Source organism: Brienomyrus brachyistius, chromosome 23, assembly GCF_023856365.1.
Source record: "Brienomyrus brachyistius isolate T26 chromosome 23, BBRACH_0.4, whole genome shotgun sequence".
Taxonomy (NCBI): Eukaryota; Metazoa; Chordata; class Actinopteri; order Osteoglossiformes; family Mormyridae; genus Brienomyrus; species Brienomyrus brachyistius.
In genome coordinates this window covers 12,009,691-12,028,456 of record NC_064555.1, presented here as the reverse complement: position 1 = coordinate 12,028,456, position 18,766 = coordinate 12,009,691, and the positions used below count along the sequence as shown (strand labels likewise).

Below are 18,766 nucleotides of genomic sequence, written 5' to 3'. Positions count from 1 at the left end.
CGATGTGCCAGTTGCAAATTCGTTTTGGAACTGTCGTCCAGTACGTGTATTTTTACATTTCAGAAAGCGACCGATATCAACTGACAAAAGACGAGTCTAACGAACAAAGCATATCTGATGAAATGAGTGCAAGCTTCGTATATGTGAAATGTAGCATATTGAAAAAAAGTCTTTTGCCAGTGAATTTTCATTTGATATAATGGACACCACATATGAATTGTCCTCTGCGAGATTCCATGGGCGGTGACTGTGTAAAATCGCAATGATCTATCATTATTTTAACCAGTGATCACTAAGAGCCATATTTCCATTAGGGGAAGATATTGAATACTGTACTTGTCGGTGGTGATATTTTAATAAGGACAGGGAGGAAATGCGTCCTTGTGGTATAGCGCCTGGCCTACGGCTCAGCAAAGCGGCCGTGATCGTATAGTGGTCAGTACTCTGCGTTGTGGCTGCAGCAACCCCGGTTCGAATCCGGGTCACGGCAGGTGTATGGCCCACTCTCGTTGGTTTCTAAGCGTTCACTTCCAAGTGACCGCGTAATTTTCTGAATACGCACCCTCTACCTTTCAGCAGTCTCCGCTTTCTCATCTTCATTGTCAGTGGTTACACTGATGTTCGACTTTTGACGGGTAGAATCTCAATACGTTCGAAATTAGAAGCAAAGATGACGTATTAACTAGGGCATGTCCCGAAGTTCTCGTTTCCATCACTATAGTTGAACAGGTGTAAATTATAAGAGGAAAGGAAAACTGCGTTTTACTAGTGAATACATCATAACAACGGAATTTGCGGCGATTGGTGGAAATATGCCAAAATTTGAAAGAGCAATTGGTCACAGTGTAACTCATTATTGCACAATGGCAAATTGAAAGAATGCATTGATTTCTGTTCGGATGATCCTCTCTCGCTTTGATTTTCCTAATTATCGCGCCGTTTAGAATGTACTTGGTTAAGCTTTGCGAAGCCGGATCCGCGATGTGCCAGTTGCAAATTCGTTTTGGAACTGTCGTCCAGTACGTGTATTTTTACATTTCAGAAAGCGACCGATATCAACTGAAAAAAGACGAGTCTAACGAACAAAGCATATCTGATGAAATGAGTGCAAGCTTCGTATATGTGAAATGTAGCATATTGAAAAAAAGTCTTTTGCCAGTGCATTTTCATTTGATATAATGGTCACCACATATGAATTGTCCTCAGCAAGGTTCCATGGGCGGTGACTGTGTAAAATCGCAATGATCTATCATTATTTTAACCAGTGATCACTAAGAGCCATATTTCCATTAGGGGAAGAAATTGAATTCTGTACTTGTCTGTGGTGATATTTTAATAAGGACGGGGAGTAAAGGCGTCCTTGTGATATAGCGCCTGGCCTATGGCTCAGCAAAGCGGCCGTGATCGTATAGTGGTCAGTACTCTGCGTTGTGGCCGCAGCAACCCCGGTTCGAATCCGGGTCACGGCAGGTGTATGGCCCACTCTCGTTGGTTTCTAAGCGTTCACTTCCAAGTGACCGCGTAATTTTCTGAATACGCACCCTCTACCTTTCAGCAGTCTCCGCTTTCTCATCTTCATTGTCAGTGGTTATACTGATGTTCGACTTTTGACGGGTAGAATCTCAATACGTTCGAAATTAGAAGCAATCAAGACGCATTAACTAGGGCAAGTCCCGAAGTGCTCATTTTCATCACTATAGTTGAACAGGTGTAAATTATAAGAGGAAAGGAAAACTGCGTTTTACTAGTGAATACATCATAACAACGGAATTTGCGGCGATTGGTGGAAATATGCCAAAATTTGAAAGAGCAATTGGTCACAGTGTAACTCATTATTGCACAATGGCAAATTGAAAGAATGCATTGATTTCTGTTCGGATGATCCTCTCTCGCTTTGTTTTTCCTAATTATCGCGCCGTGTAGAATGTGCTTGGTTAAGCTTTGCGAAGCCGGATCCGCGATGTGCCAGTTGCAAATTCGTTTTGGAACTGTCGTCCAGTACGTGTATTTTTACATTTCAGAAAGGGACCAATATCAACTGAAAAAAAGACGATTCTAACGAACAAAGCATATCTGATGAAATGAGTGCAAACTTTGTGTATATGAAATCTAGCATATTGAAAAAAAAGTCTGTTGCCAGTGCATTTTCATTTGATATAATGGTCACCACATATGAATTGTCCTCAGCAAGGTTCCATGGGCGGTGACTGTGTAAAATCGCAATGATCTATCATTATTTTAACCAGTGATCACTAAGAGCCATATTTCCATTAGGGGAAGAAATTGAATTCTGTACTTGTCTGTGGTGATATTTTAATAAGGACGGGGTGGAAAGGCGTCCTTGTGGTATATCGCCTGGCCTATGGCTCAGCAAAGCGGCCGTGATCGTAGATTAGTCAGTACTCTGCGTTGTGGCCGCAGCAACCCCGGTTCGAATCTGGGTCACGGCAGGTGTATGGCCCACTCTCGTTGGTTTCTAAGCGTTCACTTCCAAGTGACTGCGTAATTTTCTGAATACGCACCCTCTACCTTTCAGCAGTCTCCGCTTTCTCATCTTCATTGTCAGTGGTTATACTGATGTTCGACTTTTGACGGGTAGAATCTCAATACGTTCGGAATTAGAAGCAAAGATGACGCATTAACTAGGGCATGTCCCGAAGTTTTCGTTTCCGTCACTATAGTTGAACAGGCGTAAATTATAAGAGGAAAGGAAAACTGCGTTTTACTAGTGAATACATCATAACAACGGAATTTGCGGCGATTGGTGGAAATATGCCAAAATTTGAAAGCGCAATTGGTCACAGTGTAACTCATTATTGCGCAATGGCAAATTGAAAGAATGCATTGATTTCTGTTCGGATGATCCTCTCTCGCTTTGTTTTTCCTAATTATCGCGCCGTTTAGAATGTACTTGGTTAAGCTTTGCGAAGCCGGATCCGCGATGTGCCAGTTGCAAATTCGTTTTGGAACTGTCGTCCAGTACGTGTATTTTTACATTTCAGAAAGCGACCGATATCAACTGACAAAAGACGAGTCTAACGAACAAAGCATATCTGATGAAATGAGTGCAAGCTTCGTATATGTGAAATGTAGCATATTGAAAAAAAGTCTTTTGCCAGTGAATTTTCATTTGATATAATGGACACCACATATGAATTGTCCTCTGCGAGATTCCATGGGCGGTGACTGTGTAAAATCGCAATGATCTATCATTATTTTAACCAGTGATCACTAAGAGCCATATTTCCATTAGGGGAAGATATTGAATACTGTACTTGTCGGTGGTGATATTTTAATAAGGACAGGGAGGAAATGCGTCCTTGTGGTATAGCGCCTGGCCTACGGCTCAGCAAAGCGGCCGTGATCGTATAGTGGTCAGTACTCTGCGTTGTGGCTGCAGCAACCCCGGTTCGAATCCGGGTCACGGCAGGTGTATGGCCCACTCTCGTTGGTTTCTAAGCGTTCACTTCCAAGTGACCGCGTAATTTTCTGAATACGCACCCTCTACCTTTCAGCAGTCTCCGCTTTCTCATCTTCATTGTCAGTGGTTACACTGATGTTCGACTTTTGACGGGTAGAATCTCAATACGTTCGAAATTAGAAGCAAAGATGACGTATTAACTAGGGCATGTCCCGAAGTTCTCGTTTCCATCACTATAGTTGAACAGGTGTAAATTATAAGAGGAAAGGAAAACTGCGTTTTACTAGTGAATACATCATAACAACGGAATTTGCGGCGATTGGTGGAAATATGCCAAAATTTGAAAGAGCAATTGGTCACAGTGTAACTCATTATTGCACAATGGCAAATTGAAAGAATGCATTGATTTCTGTTCGGATGATCCTCTCTCGCTTTGATTTTCCTAATTATCGCGCCGTTTAGAATGTACTTGGTTAAGCTTTGCGAAGCCGGATCCGCGATGTGCCAGTTGCAAATTCGTTTTGGAACTGTCGTCCAGTACGTGTATTTTTACATTTCAGAAAGCGACCGATATCAACTGAAAAAAGACGAGTCTAACGAACAAAGCATATCTGATGAAATGAGTGCAAGCTTCGTATATGTGAAATGTAGCATATTGAAAAAAAGTCTTTTGCCAGTGCATTTTCATTTGATATAATGGTCACCACATATGAATTGTCCTCAGCAAGGTTCCATGGGCGGTGACTGTGTAAAATCGCAATGATCTATCATTATTTTAACCAGTGATCACTAAGAGCCATATTTCCATTAGGGGAAGAAATTGAATTCTGTACTTGTCTGTGGTGATATTTTAATAAGGACGGGGAGTAAAGGCGTCCTTGTGATATAGCGCCTGGCCTATGGCTCAGCAAAGCGGCCGTGATCGTATAGTGGTCAGTACTCTGCGTTGTGGCCGCAGCAACCCCGGTTCGAATCCGGGTCACGGCAGGTGTATGGCCCACTCTCGTTGGTTTCTAAGCGTTCACTTCCAAGTGACCGCGTAATTTTCTGAATACGCACCCTCTACCTTTCAGCAGTCTCCGCTTTCTCATCTTCATTGTCAGTGGTTATACTGATGTTCGACTTTTGACGGGTAGAATCTCAATACGTTCGAAATTAGAAGCAATCAAGACGCATTAACTAGGGCAAGTCCCGAAGTGCTCATTTTCATCACTATAGTTGAACAGGTGTAAATTATAAGAGGAAAGGAAAACTGCGTTTTACTAGTGAATACATCATAACAACGGAATTTGCGGCGATTGGTGGAAATATGCCAAAATTTGAAAGAGCAATTGGTCACAGTGTAACTCATTATTGCACAATGTCAAATTGAAAGAATGCATTGATTTCTGTTCGGATGATCCTCTCTCGCTTTGATTTTCCTAATTATCGCGCCGTTTAGAATGTACTTGGTTAAGCTTTGTGAAGCCGGATCCGCGATGTGCCAGTTGCAAATTCGTTTTGGAACTGTCGTCCAGTACGTGTATTTTTACATTTCAGAAAGCGACCGATATCAACTGAAAAAAGACGAGTCTAACGAACAAAGCATATCTGATGAAATGAGTGCAAGCTTCGTATATGTGAAATGTAGCATATTGAAAAAAAGTCTTTTGCCAGTGCATTTTCATTTGATATAATGGTCACCACATATGAATTGTCCTCAGCAAGGTTCCATGGGCGGTGACTGTGTAAAATCGCAATGATCTATCATTATTTTAACCAGTGATCACTAAGAGCCATATTTCCATTAGGGGAAGAAATTGAATTCTGTACTTGTCTGTGGTGATATTTTAATAAGGACGGGGAGTAAAGGCGTCCTTGTGATATAGCGCCTGGCCTATGGCTCAGCAAAGCGGCCGTGATCGTATAGTGGTCAGTACTCTGCGTTGTGGCCGCAGCAACCCCGGTTCGAATCCGGGTCACGGCAGGTGTATGGCCCACTCTCGTTGGTTTCTAAGCGTTCACTTCCAAGTGACCGCGTAATTTTCTGAATACGCACCCTCTACCTTTCAGCAGTCTCCGCTTTCTCATCTTCATTGTCAGTGGTTATACTGATGTTCGACTTTTGACGGGTAGAATCTCAATACGTTCGAAATTAGAAGCAATCAAGACGCATTAACTAGGGCAAGTCCCGAAGTGCTCATTTTCATCACTATAGTTGAACAGGTGTAAATTATAAGAGGAAAGGAAAACTGCGTTTTACTAGTGAATACATCATAACAACGGAATTTGCGGCGATTGGTGGAAATATGCCAAAATTTGAAAGAGCAATTGGTCACAGTGTAACTCATTGTTGCACAATGGCAAATTGAAAGAATGCATTGATTTCTGTTCGGATGATCCTCTCTCGCTTTGTTTTTCCTAATTATCGCGCCGTTTAGAATGTACTTGGTTAAGCTTTGCGAAGCCGGATCCGCGATGTGCCAGTTGCAAATTCGTTTTGGAACTGTCGTCCAGTACGTGTATTTTTACATTTCAGAAAGGGACCAATATCAACTGAAAAAAAGACGATTCTAACGAACAAAGCATATCTGATGAAATGAGTGCAAACTTTGTGTATATGAAATCTAGCATATTGAAAAAAAAGTCTGTTGCCAGTGCATTTTCATTTGATATAATGGTCACCACATATGAATTGTCCTCAGCAAGGTTCCATGGGCGGTGACTGTGTAAAATCGCAATGATCTATCATTATTTTAACCAGTGATCACTAAGAGCCATATTTCCATTAGGGGAAGAAATTGAATTCTGTACTTGTCTGTGGTGATATTTTAATAAGGACGGGGAGTAAAGGCGTCCTTGTGATATAGCGCCTGGCCTATGGCTCAGCAAAGCGGCCGTGATCGTATAGTGGTCAGTACTCTGCGTTGTGGCCGCAGCAACATCGGTTCGAATCCGGGTCACGGCAGGTGTATGGCCCACTCTCGTTGGTTTCTAAGCGTTCACTTCCAAGTGACCGCGTAATTTTCTGAATACGCACCCTCTACCTTTCAGCAGTCTCCGCTTTCTAATCTTCTTTGTCAGTGGTTACACTGATGTTCGACTTTTGACGGGTAGAATCTCAATACGTTCGAAATTAGAAGCAAAGATGACGTATTAACTAGGGCATGTCCCGAAGTTCTCGTTTCCATCACTATAGTTGAACAGGTGTAAATTATAAGAGGAAAGGAAAACTGCGTTTTACTAGTGAATACATCATAACAACGGAATTTGCGGCGATTGGTGGAAATATGCCAAAATTTGAAAGAGCAATTGGTCACAGTGTAACTCATTATTGCACAATGGCAAATTGAAAGAATGCATTGATTTCTGTTCGGATGATCCTCTCTCGCTTTGATTTTCCTAATTATCGCGCCGTTTAGAATGTACTTGGTTAAGCTTTGCGAAGCCGGATCCGCGATGTGCCAGTTGCAAATTCGTTTTGGAACTGTCGTCCAGTACGTGTATTTTTACATTTCAGAAAGCGACCGATATCAACTGAAAAAAGACGAGTCTAACGAACAAAGCATATCTGATGAAATGAGTGCAAGCTTCGTATATGTGAAATGTAGCATATTGAAAAAAAGTCTTTTGCCAGTGCATTTTCATTTGATATAATGGTCACCACATATGAATTGTCCTCAGCAAGGTTCCATGGGCGGTGACTGTGTAAAATCGCAATGATCTATCATTATTTTAACCAGTGATCACTAAGAGCCATATTTCCATTAGGGGAAGAAATTGAATTCTGTACTTGGCTGTGGTGATATTTTAATAAGGACGGGGAGTAAAGGCGTCCTTGTGATATAGCGCCTGGCCTATGGCTCAGCAAAGCGGCCGTGATCGTATAGTGGTCAGTACTCTGCGTTGTGGCCGCAGCAACCCCGGTTCGAATCCGGGTCACGGCAGGTGTATGGCCCACTCTCGTTGGTTTCTAAGCGTTCACTTCCAAGTGACCGCGTAATTTTCTGAATACGCACCCTCTACCTTTCAGCAGTCTCCGCTTTCTCATCTTCATTGTCAGTGGTTATACTGATGTTCGACTTTTGACGGGTAGAATCTCAATACGTTCGAAATTAGAAGCAATCAAGACGCATTAACTAGGGCAAGTCCCGAAGTGCTCATTTTCATCACTATAGTTGAACAGGTGTAAATTATAAGAGGAAAGGAAAACTGCGTTTTACTAGTGAATACATCATAACAACGGAATTTGCGGCGATTGGTGGAAATATGCCAAAATTTGAAAGAGCAATTGGTCACAGTGTAACTCATTATTGCACAATGGCAAATTGAAAGAATGCATTGATTTCTGTTCGGATGATCCTCTCTCGCTTTGATTTTCCTAATTATCGCGCCGTTTAGAATGTACTTGGTTAAGCTTTGCGAAGCCGGATCCGCGATGTGCCAGTTGCAAATTCGTTTTGGAACTGTCGTCCAGTACGTGTATTTTTACATTTCAGAAAGCGACCGATATCAACTGAAAAAAGACGAGTCTAACGAACAAAGCATATCTGATGAAATGAGTGCAAGCTTCGTATATGTGAAATGTAGCATATTGAAAAAAAGTCTTTTGCCAGTGCATTTTCATTTGATATAATGGTCACCACATATGAATTGTCCTCAGCAAGGTTCCATGGGCGGTGACTGTGTAAAATCGCAATGATCTATCATTATTTTAACCAGTGATCACTAAGAGCCATATTTCCATTAGGGGAAGAAATTGAATTCTGTACTTGTCTGTGGTGATATTTTAATAAGGACGGGGAGTAAAGGCGTCCTTGTGATATAGCGCCTGGCCTATGGCTCAGCAAAGCGGCCGTGATCGTATAGTGGTCAGTACTCTGCGTTGTGGCCGCAGCTACCCCGGTTCGAATCCGGGTCACGGCAGGTGTATGGCCCACTCTTGTTGGTTTCTAAGCGTTCACTTCCAAGTGACTGTGTAATTTTCTGAATACGCACCCTCTACCTTTCAGCAGTCTCCGCTTTCTCATCTTCTTTGTCAGTGGTTATACTGATTTTCGACTTTTGACGGGTAGAATCTCAATACGTTCGAAATTAGAAGCAATGATGACGCATTAACTAGGGCATGTCCCGAAGTTCTCCTTTCCATCACTATAGTTGAACAGGTGTAAATTATAAGAGGAAAGGAAAACTGCGTTTTACTAGTGAATACATCATAACAACGGAATTTGCGGCTATTGGTGGAAATATGCCAAAAATTGAAAGTGCAATTGGTCACAGTGTAACTCATTACTGCACAATGACAAATTGAAAGAATCGTTTGATTTCTGTTCGGATGATCCTCTCTCGCTTTGATTTTCCTAATTATCGCGCCGTTTAGAATGTACTTGGTTAAGCTTTGCGAAGCCGGATCCGCGATGTGCCAGTTGCAAATTCGTTTTGGAACTGTCGTCCAGTACGTGTATTTTTACATTTCAGATAGCGACCGATATCAACTGAAAAAAGACGAGTCTAACGAACAAAGCATATCTGATGAAATGAGTGCAAGCTTCGTATATGTGAAATGTAGCATATTGAAAAAAAGTCTTTTGCCAGTGCATTTTCATTTGATATAATGGACACCACATATGAATTGTCCTCTGCGAGATTCCATGGGCGGTGACTGTGTAAAATCGCAATGATCTATCATTATTTTAACCAGTGATCACTAAGAGCCATATTTCCATTAGGGGAAGAAATTGAATACTGTACTTGTCGGTTGTGATATTTTAATAAGGACGGGGAGGAAAGGCGCCCTTGTGGTATAGCGCCTGGCCTATGGCTCAGCAAAGCGGCCGTGATCGTATAGTGGTCAGTACTCTGCGTTGTGGCCGCCGCAACCCCGGTTCGAATCCGGGTCACGGCAGGTGTATAGCCCACTCTTGTTGGTTTCTAAGCGTTCACTTCAAAGTGACTGCGTAATTTTCTGAATACGCACCCTCTACCTTTCAGCAGTCTCCGCTTTTTCATGTTCTTTGTCAGTGGTTACACTGATGTTCGACTTTTGACGGGTAGAATCTCAATACGTTCGAAATTAGAAGCAATGATGACGCATTAACTAGGGCATGTCCCGAAGTTCTCGTTTCCATCACTATAGTTGAACATGTGTAAATTATAAGAAGAAAGGAAAACTGCGTTTTATTAGTGAATACATCATAACAACGGAATTTGCGGCGATTGGTGGAAATATGCCAAAATTTGAAAGAGCAATTGGTCACAGTGTAACTCATTATTGCACAATGGCAAATTGAAAGAATACATTGATTTCTGTTCGGATGATCCTCTCTCGCTTTGCTTTTCCTAATTATCGCGCCGTTTAGAATGTACTTGGTTAAGCTTTGCGAAGCCGGATCCGCGATGTGCCAGTTGCAAATTCGTTTTGGAACTGTCGTCCAGTAGGTATATTTTTACATTTCAGATAGCGACCGATATCAACTGAAAAAAGACGAGTCTAACGAACAAACCATATCTGATGAAATGAGTGCAAGCTTCGTATATGTGAAATGTAGCATATTGAAAAAAAGTCTTTTGCCAGTGCATTTTCATTTGATATAATGGTCACCACATATGAATTGTCCTCAGCAAGGTTCCATGGGCGGTGACTGTGTAAAATCGCAATGATCTATCATTATTTTAACCAGTGATCACTAAGAGCCATATTTCCATTAGGGGAAGAAATTGAATACTGTACTTGTCGGTGGTGATATTTTAATAAGGACGGGGAGTAAAGGCGTCCTTGTGATATAGCGCCTGGCCTATGGCTCAGCAAAGCGGCCGTGATCGTATAGTGGTCAGTACTCTGCGTTGTGGCCGCAGCTACCCCGGTTCGAATCCGGGTCACGGCAGGTGTATGGCCCACTCTTGTTGGTTTCTAAGCGTTCACTTCCAAGTGACTGTGTAATTTTCTGAATACGCACCCTCTACCTTTCAGCAGTCTCCGCTTTCTCATCTTCTTTGTCAGTGGTTATACTGATTTTCGACTTTTGACGGGTAGAATCTCAATACGTTCGAAATTAGAAGCAATGATGACGCATTAACTAGGGCATGTCCCGAAGTTCTCCTTTCCATCACTATAGTTGAACAGGTGTAAATTATAAGAGGAAAGGAAAACTGCGTTTTACTAGTGAATACATCATAACAACGGAATTTGCGGCGATTGGTGGAAATATGCCAAAAATTGAAAGTGCAATTGGTCACAGTGTAACTCATTACTGCACAATGACAAATTGAAAGAATCGTTTGATTTCTGTTCGGATGATCCTCTCTCGCTTTGATTTTCCTAATTATCGCGCCGTTTAGAATGTACTTGGTTAAGCTTTGCGAAGCCGGATCCGCGATGTGCCAGTTGCAAATTCGTTTTGGAACTGTCGTCCAGTAGGTGTATTTTTACATTTCAGATAGCGACCGATATCAACTGAAAAAAGACGAGTCTAACGAACAAAGCATATCTGATGAAATGAGTGCAAGCTTCGTATATGTGAAATGTAGCATATTGAAAAAAAGTCTTTTGCCAGTGCATTTTCATTTGATATAATGGACACCACATATGAATTGTCCTCTGCGAGATTCCATGGGCGGTGACTGTGTAAAATCGCAATGATCTATCATTATTTTAACCAGTGATCACTAAGAGCCATATTTCCATTAGGGGAAGAAATTGAATACTGTACTTGTCGGTTGTGATATTTTAATAAGGACGGGGAGGAAAGGCGCCCTTGTGGTATAGCGCCTGGCCTATGGCTCAGCAAAGCGGCCGTGATCGTATAGTGGTCAGTACTCTGCGTTGTGGCCGCCGCAACCCCGGTTCGAATCCGTGTCACGGCAGGTGTATAGCCCACTCTTGTTGGTTTCTAAGCGTTCACTTCAAAGTGACTGCGTAATTTTCTGAATACGCACCCTCTACCTTTCAGCAGTCTCCGCTTTTTCATGTTCTTTGTCAGTGGTTACACTGATGTTCGACTTTTGACGGGTAGAATCTCAATACGTTCGAAATTAGAAGCAATGATGACGCATTAACTAGGGCATGTCCCGAAGTTCTCGTTTCCATCACTATAGTTGAACATGTGTAAATTATAAGAAGAAAGGAAAACTGCGTTTTATTAGTGAATACATCATAACAACGGAATTTGCGGCGATTGGTGGAAATATGCCAAAATTTGAAAGAGCAATTGGTCACAGTGTAACTCATTATTGCACAATGGCAAATTGAAAGAATACATTGATTTCTGTTCGGATGATCCTCTCTCGCTTTGCTTTTCCTAATTATCGCGCCGTTTAGAATGTACTTGGTTAAGCTTTGCGAAGCCGGATCCGCGATGTGCCAGTTGCAAATTCGTTTTGGAACTGTCGTCCAGTAGGTATATTTTTACATTTCAGATAGCGACCGATATCAACTGAAAAAAGACGAGTCTAACGAACAAACCATATCTGATGAAATGAGTGCAAGCTTCGTATATGTGAAATGTAGCATATTGAAAAAAAGTCTTTTGCCAGTGCATTTTCATTTGATATAATGGTCACCACATATGAATTGTCCTCAGCAAGGTTCCATGGGCGGTGACTGTGTAAAATCGCAATGATCTATCATTATTTTAACCAGTGATCACTAAGAGCCATATTTCCATTAGGGGAAGAAATTGAATACTGTACTTGTCTGTGGTGATATTTTTATAAGGACGGGGAGGAAAGGCGTCCATGTGGTATAGCGCCTGGCCTATGGCTCAGCAAAGCGTCCGTGATCGTATAGTGGTCAGTACTCTGCGTTGTGGCCGCAGCAACTCCGGTCGAATCCGGGTCACGGCAGGTGTATGGCCCACTCTCGTTGGTTTCTAAGCGTTCACTTCAAAATGACTGCGTAATTTTCTGAATACGCACCCTCTACCTTTCAGCAGTCTCCGCTTTCTCATCTTCTTTGTCAGTGGTTATACTGATTTTCGACTTTTGACGGGTAGAATCTCAATACGTTCGAAATTAGAAGCAATGATGACGCATTAACTAGGGCATGTCCCGAAGTTCTCGTTTCCATCACTATATTTGTACAGGTGTAAATTATAAGAGGAAAGGAAAACTGCGTTTTACTAGTGAATACATCACAACAACGGAATTTGCGGCAAGTGGTGGAAATATGCCAAAAATTGAAAGAGCAATTGGTCACAGTGTAATTCATTACTGCACAATGGCAAATTGAAAGAATCGTTTGATTTCTGTTCGGATGATCCTCTCTCGCTTTGATTTTCCTAATTATCGCGCCGTTTAGAACGTACTTGGTTAAGCTTTGCGAAGCCGGATCCGCGATGTGCCAGTTGCAAATTCGTTTTGGAACTGTCGTCCAGTAGGTGTATTTTTACATTTCAGAAAGCGACCGATATCAACTGAAAAATGACGAGTCTAACGAACAAAGCATATCTGATGAAATGAGTGCAAGCTTCGTATATGTGAAATGTAGCATATTGAAAAAAAGTCTTTTGCCAGTGCATATTCATTTGATATAATGGTCACCACATATGAATTGTCCTCAGCAAGGTTCCATGGGCGGTGACTGTGTAAAATCGCAATGATCTATCATTATTTTAACCAGTGATCACTAAGAGCCATATTTTCATTAGGGGAAGAAATTGAATTCTGTACTTGTCTGTGGTGATATTTTAATAAGGACGGGGAGTAAAGGCGTCCTTGTGATATAGCGCCTGGCCTATGGCTCAGCAAAGCGGCCGTGATCGTATAGTGGTCAGTACTCTGCGTTGTGGCCGCAGCAACCCCGGTTCGAATCCGGGTCACGGCAGGTGTATAGCCCCCTCTTGTTGGTTTCTAAGCGTTCACGTCCAAGTGACTGCGTAATTTTCTGAATACGCACCCTCTACCTCTCAGCAGTCTCCGCTTTCTCATGTTCTTTGTCAGTGGTTATACTGATTTTCGACTTTTGACGGGTAGAATCTCAATACGTTCGGAATTAGAAGCAATGATGACGCATTAACTAGGGCATGTCCCGAAGTTCTCGTTTCCATCACTATAGTTGAACATGTGTAAATTATAAGAAGAAAGGAAAACTGCGTTTTACTAGTGAATACATCATAACAACGGAATTTGCGGCGATTGGTGGAAATATGCCAAAATTTGAAAGAGCAATTGGTCACAGTGTAACTCATTATTGCACAATGGCAAATTGAAAGAATACATTGATTTCTGTTCGGATGATCCTCTCTCGCTTTGCTTTTCCTAATTATCGCGCCGTTTAGAATGTACTTGGTTAAGCTTTGCGAAGCCGGATCCGCGATGTGCCAGTTGCAAATTCGTTTTGGAACTGTCGTCCAGTAGGTATATTTTTACATTTCAGATAGCGACCGATATCAACTGAAAAAAGACGAGTCTAACGAACAAAGCATATCTGATGAAATGAGTGCAAGCTTCGTATATGTGAAATGTAGCATATTGAAAAAAAGTCTTTTGCCAGTGCATTTTCATTTGATATAATGGACACCACATATGAATTGTCCTCAGCAAGGTTCCATGGGCGGTGACTGTGTAAAATCGCAATGATCTATCATTATTTTAACCAGTGATCACTAAGAGCCATATTTCCATTAGGGGAAGAAATTGAATTCTGTACTTGTCTGTGGTGATATTTTAATAAGGACGGGGTGGAAAGGCGTCCTTGTGGTATAGCGCCTGGCCTATGGCTCAGCAAAGCGTCCGTGATCGTATAGTGGTCGGTACTCTGCATTGTGGCCGCAGCAACTCCGGTCGAATCCGGGTCACGGCAGGTGTATGGCCCACTCTCGTTTGTTTCTAAGCGTTCACTTCAAAATGACTGCGTAATTTTCTGAATACGCACCCTCTACCTTTCAGCAGTCTCCGCTTTCTCATCTTCTTTGTCAGTGGTTATACTGATTTTCGACTTTTGACGGGTAGAATCTCAATACGTTCGAAATTAGAAGCAATGATGACGCATTAACTAGGGCATGTCCCGAAGTTCTCGTTTCCATCACTATATTTGTACAGGTGTAAATTATAAGAGGAAAGGAAAACTGCGTTTTACTAGTGAATACATCACAACAACGGAATTTGCGGCAAGTGGTGGAAATATGCCAAAAATTGAAAGAGCAATTGGTCACAGTGTAATTCATTACTGCACAATGGCAAATTGAAAGAATCGTTTGATTTCTGTTCGGATGATCCTCTCTCGCTTTGATTTTCCTAATTATCGCGCCGTTTAGAACGTACTTGGTTAAGCTTTGCGAAGCCGGATCCGCGATGTGCCAGTTGCAAATTCGTTTTGGAACTGTCGTCCAGTAGGTATATTTTTACATTTCAGATAGCGACCGATATCAACTGAAAAAAGACGAGTCTAACGAACAAAGCATATCTGATGAAATGAGTGCAAGCTTCGTATATGTGAAATGTAGCATATTGAAAAAAAGTCTTTTGCCAGTGCATTTTCATTTGATATAATGGACACCACATATGAATTGTCCTCAGCAAGGTTCCATGGGCGGTGACTGTGTAAAATCGCAATGATCTATCATTATTTTAACCAGTGATCACTAAGAGCCATATTTCCATTAGGGGAAGAAATTGAATACTGTACTTGTCTGTGGTGATATTTTTATAAGGACGGGGAGGAAAGGCGTCCATGTGGTATAGCGCCTGGCCTATGGCTCAGCAAAGCGTCCGTGATCGTATAGTGGTCGGTACTCTGCATTGTGGCCGCAGCAACTCCGGTCGAATCCGGGTCACGGCAGGTGTATGGCCCACTCTCGTTGGTTTCTAAGCGTTCACTTCAAAGTGACTGCGTAATTTTCTGAATACGCACCCTCTACCTTTCAGCAGTCTCCGCTTTCTCATCTTCTTTGTCAGTGGTTATACTGATTTTCGACTTTTGACGGGTAGAATCTCAATACGTTCGAAATTAGAAGCAATGATGACGCATTAACTATGGCATGTCCCGAAGTTCTCGTTTCCATCACTATAGTTGAACAGGTGTAAATTATAAGAGGAAAGGAAAACTGCGTTTTACTAGTGAATACATCACAACAACGGAATTTGCGGCAAGTGGTGGAAATATGCCAAAAATTGAAAGAGCAATTGGTCACAGTGTAATTCATTACTGCACAATGGCAAATTGAAAGAATCGTTTGATTTCTGTTCGGATGATCCTCTCTCGCTTTGATTTTCCTAATTATCGCGCCGTTTAGAACGTACTTGGTTAAGCTTTGCGAAGCCGGATCCGCGATGTGCCAGTTGCAAATTCGTTTTGGAACTGTCGTCCAGTAGGTGTATTTTTACATTTCAGAAAGCGACCGATATCAACTGAAAAATGACGAGTCTAACGAACAAAGCATATCTGATGAAATGAGTGCAAGCTTCGTATATGTGAAATGTAGCATATTGAAAAAAAGTCTTTTGCCAGTGCATTTTCATTTGATATAATGGTCACCACATATGAATTGTCCTCAGCAAGGTTCCATGGGCGGTGACTGTGTAAAATCGCAATGATCTATCATTATTTTAACCAGTGATCACTAAGAGCCATATTTCCATTAGGGGAAGAAATTGAATTCTGTACTTGTCTGTGGTGATATTTTAATAAGGACGGGGAGTAAAGGCGTCCTTGTGATATAGCGCCTGGCCTATGGCTCAGCAAAGCGGCCGTGATCGTATAGTGGTCAGTACTCTGCGTTGTGGCCGCAGCAACCCCGGTTCGAATCCGGGTCACGGCAGGTGTATAGCCCACTCTTGTTGCTTTCTAAGCGTTCACGTCCAAGTGACTGCGTAATTTTCTGAATACGCACCCTCTACCTTTCAGCAGTCTCCGCTTTCTCATGTTCTTTGTCAGTGGTTATACTGATTTTCGACTTTTGACGGGTAGAATCTCAATACGTTCGGAATTAGAAGCAATGATGACGCATTAACTAGGGCATGTCCCGAAGTTCTCGTTTCCATCACTATAGTTGAACATGTGTAAATTATAAGAAGAAAGGAAAACTGCGTTTTACTAGTGAATACATCATAACAACGGAATTTGCGGCGATTGGTGGAAATATGCCAAAATTTGAAAGAGCAATTGGTCACAGTGTAACTCATTATTGCACAATGGCAAATTGAAAGAATACATTGATTTCTGTTCGGATGATCCTCTCTCGCTTTGATTTTCCTAATTATCGCGCCGTTTAGAACGTACTTGGTTAAGCTTTGCGAAGCCGGATCCGCGATGTGCCAGTTGCAAATTCGTTTTGGAACTGTCGTCCAGTAGGTGTATTTTTACATTTCAGAAAGCGACCGATATCAACTGAAAAATGACGAGTCTAACGAACAAAGCATATCTGATGAAATGAGTGCAAGCTTCGTATATGTGAAATGTAGCATATTGAAAAAAAGTCTTTTGCCAGTGCATTTTCATTTGATATAATGGTCACCACATATGAATTGTCCTCAGCAAGGTTCCATGGGCGGTGACTGTGTAAAATCGCAATGATCTATCATTATTTTAACCAGTGATCACTAAGAGCCATATTTCCATTAGGGGAAGAAATTGAATTCTGTACTTGTCTGTGGTGATATTTTAATAAGGACGGGGAGGAAAGGCGTCCTTGTGATATAGCGCCTGGCCTATGGCTCAGCAAAGCGGCCGTGATCGTATAGTGGTCAGTACTCTGCGTTGTGGCCGCAGCAACCCCGGTTCGAATCCGGGTCACGGCAGGTGTATAGCCCACTCTTGTTGGTTTCTAAGCGTTCACGTCCAAGTGACTGCGTAATTTTCTGAATACGCACCCTCTACCTTTCAGCAGTCTCCGCTTTCTCATGTTCTTTGTCAGTGGTTATACTGATTTTCGACTTTTGACGGGTAGAATCTCAATACGTTCGGAATTAGAAGCAATGATGACGCATTAACTAGGGCATGTCCCGAAGTTCTCGTTTCCATCACTATAGTTGAACATGTGTAAATTATAAGAAGAAAGGAAAACTGCGTTTTACTAGTGAATACATCATAACAACGGAATTTGCGGCGATTGGTGGAAATATGCCAAAATTTGAAAGAGCAATTGGTCACAGTGTAACTCATTATTGCACAATGGCAAATTGAAAGAATACATTGATTTCTGTTCGGATGATGCTCTCTCGCTTTGCTTTTCCTAATTATCGCGCCGTTTAGAATGTACTTGGTTAAGCTTTGCGAAGCCGGATCCGCGATGTGCCAGTTGCAAATTCGTTTTGGAACTGTCGTCCAGTAGGTATATTTTTACATTTCAGATAGCGACCGATATCAACTGAAAAAAGACGAGTCTAACGAACAAAGCATATCTGATGAAATGAGTGCAAGCTTCGTATATGTGAAATGTAGCATATTGAAAAAAAGTCTTTTGCCAGTGCATTTTCATTTGATATAATGGACACCACATATGAATTGTCCTCAGCAAGGTTCCATGGGCGGTGACTGTGTAAAATCGCAATGATCTATCATTATTTTAACCAGTGATCACTAAGAGCCATATTTCCATTAGGGGAAGAAATTGAATATTGTAGTTGTCGGTGGTGATATTTTAATAAGGACGGGGAGGAAAGGCATCCTTGTGGTATAGCGCCTGGCCTATGGCTCAGCAAAGCGGCCGTGATCGTATAGTGGTCAGTACTCTGCGTTGTGGCCGCAGCAACCCCGGTTCCAATCCGGGTCACGGCAGGTGTATGGCCCACTCTCGTCGCTTTCTAAGCGTTCACTTCCAAGTGACTGCGTAATTTTCTGAATACGCACCCTCTACCTTTCAGCAGTCTCCGCTTTCTCATCTTCTTTGTCAGTGGTTATACTGATTTTCGACTTTTGACGGGTAGAATCTCAATACGTTCGAAATTAGAAGCAATGATGACGCATTAACTAGGGCATGTCCCGAAGTTCTCGTTTCCATCACTATAGTTGAACAGGTGTAAATTATAAGAGGAAAGGAAAACTGCGTTTTACTAGTGAATACATCATAACAACGGAATTTGCGGCAAGTGGTGGAAATATGCCAAAAATTGAAAGAGCAATTGGTCACAGTGTAATTCATTACTGCACAATGGCAAATTGAAAGAATCGTTTGATTTCTGTTCGGATGATCCTCTCTCGCTTTGATTTTCCTAATTATCGCGCCGTTTAGAATGTACTTGGTTAAGCTTTGCGAAGCCGGATCCGCGATGTGCCAGTTGCAAATTCGTTTTGGAACTGTCGTCCAGTAGGCGTATTTTTACATTTCAGAAAGCGACCGATATCAACTGAAAAAAAGACGAGTCTAACGAACAAAGCATATCTGATGAAATGAGTGCAAGCTTCGTATATGTGAAATGTAGCATATTGAA

At 41.9% G+C, this 18,766-nt stretch overlaps 12 non-coding genes across 12 annotated transcripts; all 12 read left to right on the top strand.

The window, feature by feature from the left end:
- The first annotated feature begins 418 nt into the window (after positions 1-418).
- trnah-gug (transfer RNA histidin (anticodon GUG)) lies at positions 419-490 on the top strand. The gene has a single exon. It is a non-coding gene; the product is annotated as a tRNA-His (tRNA).
- Positions 491-1,397: 907 nt separating this feature from the next.
- trnah-gug (transfer RNA histidin (anticodon GUG)) lies at positions 1,398-1,469 on the top strand. The gene has a single exon. It is a non-coding gene; the product is annotated as a tRNA-His (tRNA).
- A 1,888-nt stretch (positions 1,470-3,357) lies between these two features.
- trnah-gug (transfer RNA histidin (anticodon GUG)) lies at positions 3,358-3,429 on the top strand. The gene has a single exon. It is a non-coding gene; the product is annotated as a tRNA-His (tRNA).
- A 907-nt stretch (positions 3,430-4,336) lies between these two features.
- trnah-gug (transfer RNA histidin (anticodon GUG)) lies at positions 4,337-4,408 on the top strand. Its single transcript has one exon. It is a non-coding gene; the product is annotated as a tRNA-His (tRNA).
- A 907-nt stretch (positions 4,409-5,315) lies between these two features.
- On the top strand, positions 5,316-5,387 carry trnah-gug (transfer RNA histidin (anticodon GUG)). Its single transcript has one exon. It is a non-coding gene; the product is annotated as a tRNA-His (tRNA).
- Positions 5,388-7,275: 1,888 nt separating this feature from the next.
- On the top strand, positions 7,276-7,347 carry trnah-gug (transfer RNA histidin (anticodon GUG)). The gene has a single exon. It is a non-coding gene; the product is annotated as a tRNA-His (tRNA).
- A 907-nt stretch (positions 7,348-8,254) lies between these two features.
- trnah-gug (transfer RNA histidin (anticodon GUG)) lies at positions 8,255-8,326 on the top strand. The gene has a single exon. It is a non-coding gene; the product is annotated as a tRNA-His (tRNA).
- A 907-nt stretch (positions 8,327-9,233) lies between these two features.
- trnah-gug (transfer RNA histidin (anticodon GUG)) lies at positions 9,234-9,305 on the top strand. The gene has a single exon. It is a non-coding gene; the product is annotated as a tRNA-His (tRNA).
- Positions 9,306-10,212: 907 nt separating this feature from the next.
- On the top strand, positions 10,213-10,284 carry trnah-gug (transfer RNA histidin (anticodon GUG)). Its single transcript has one exon. It is a non-coding gene; the product is annotated as a tRNA-His (tRNA).
- A 2,864-nt stretch (positions 10,285-13,148) lies between these two features.
- On the top strand, positions 13,149-13,220 carry trnah-gug (transfer RNA histidin (anticodon GUG)). Its single transcript has one exon. It is a non-coding gene; the product is annotated as a tRNA-His (tRNA).
- A 2,863-nt stretch (positions 13,221-16,083) lies between these two features.
- On the top strand, positions 16,084-16,155 carry trnah-gug (transfer RNA histidin (anticodon GUG)). The gene has a single exon. It is a non-coding gene; the product is annotated as a tRNA-His (tRNA).
- Positions 16,156-17,062: 907 nt separating this feature from the next.
- trnah-gug (transfer RNA histidin (anticodon GUG)) lies at positions 17,063-17,134 on the top strand. Its single transcript has one exon. It is a non-coding gene; the product is annotated as a tRNA-His (tRNA).
- Positions 17,135-18,766: the final 1,632 nt, after the last annotated feature.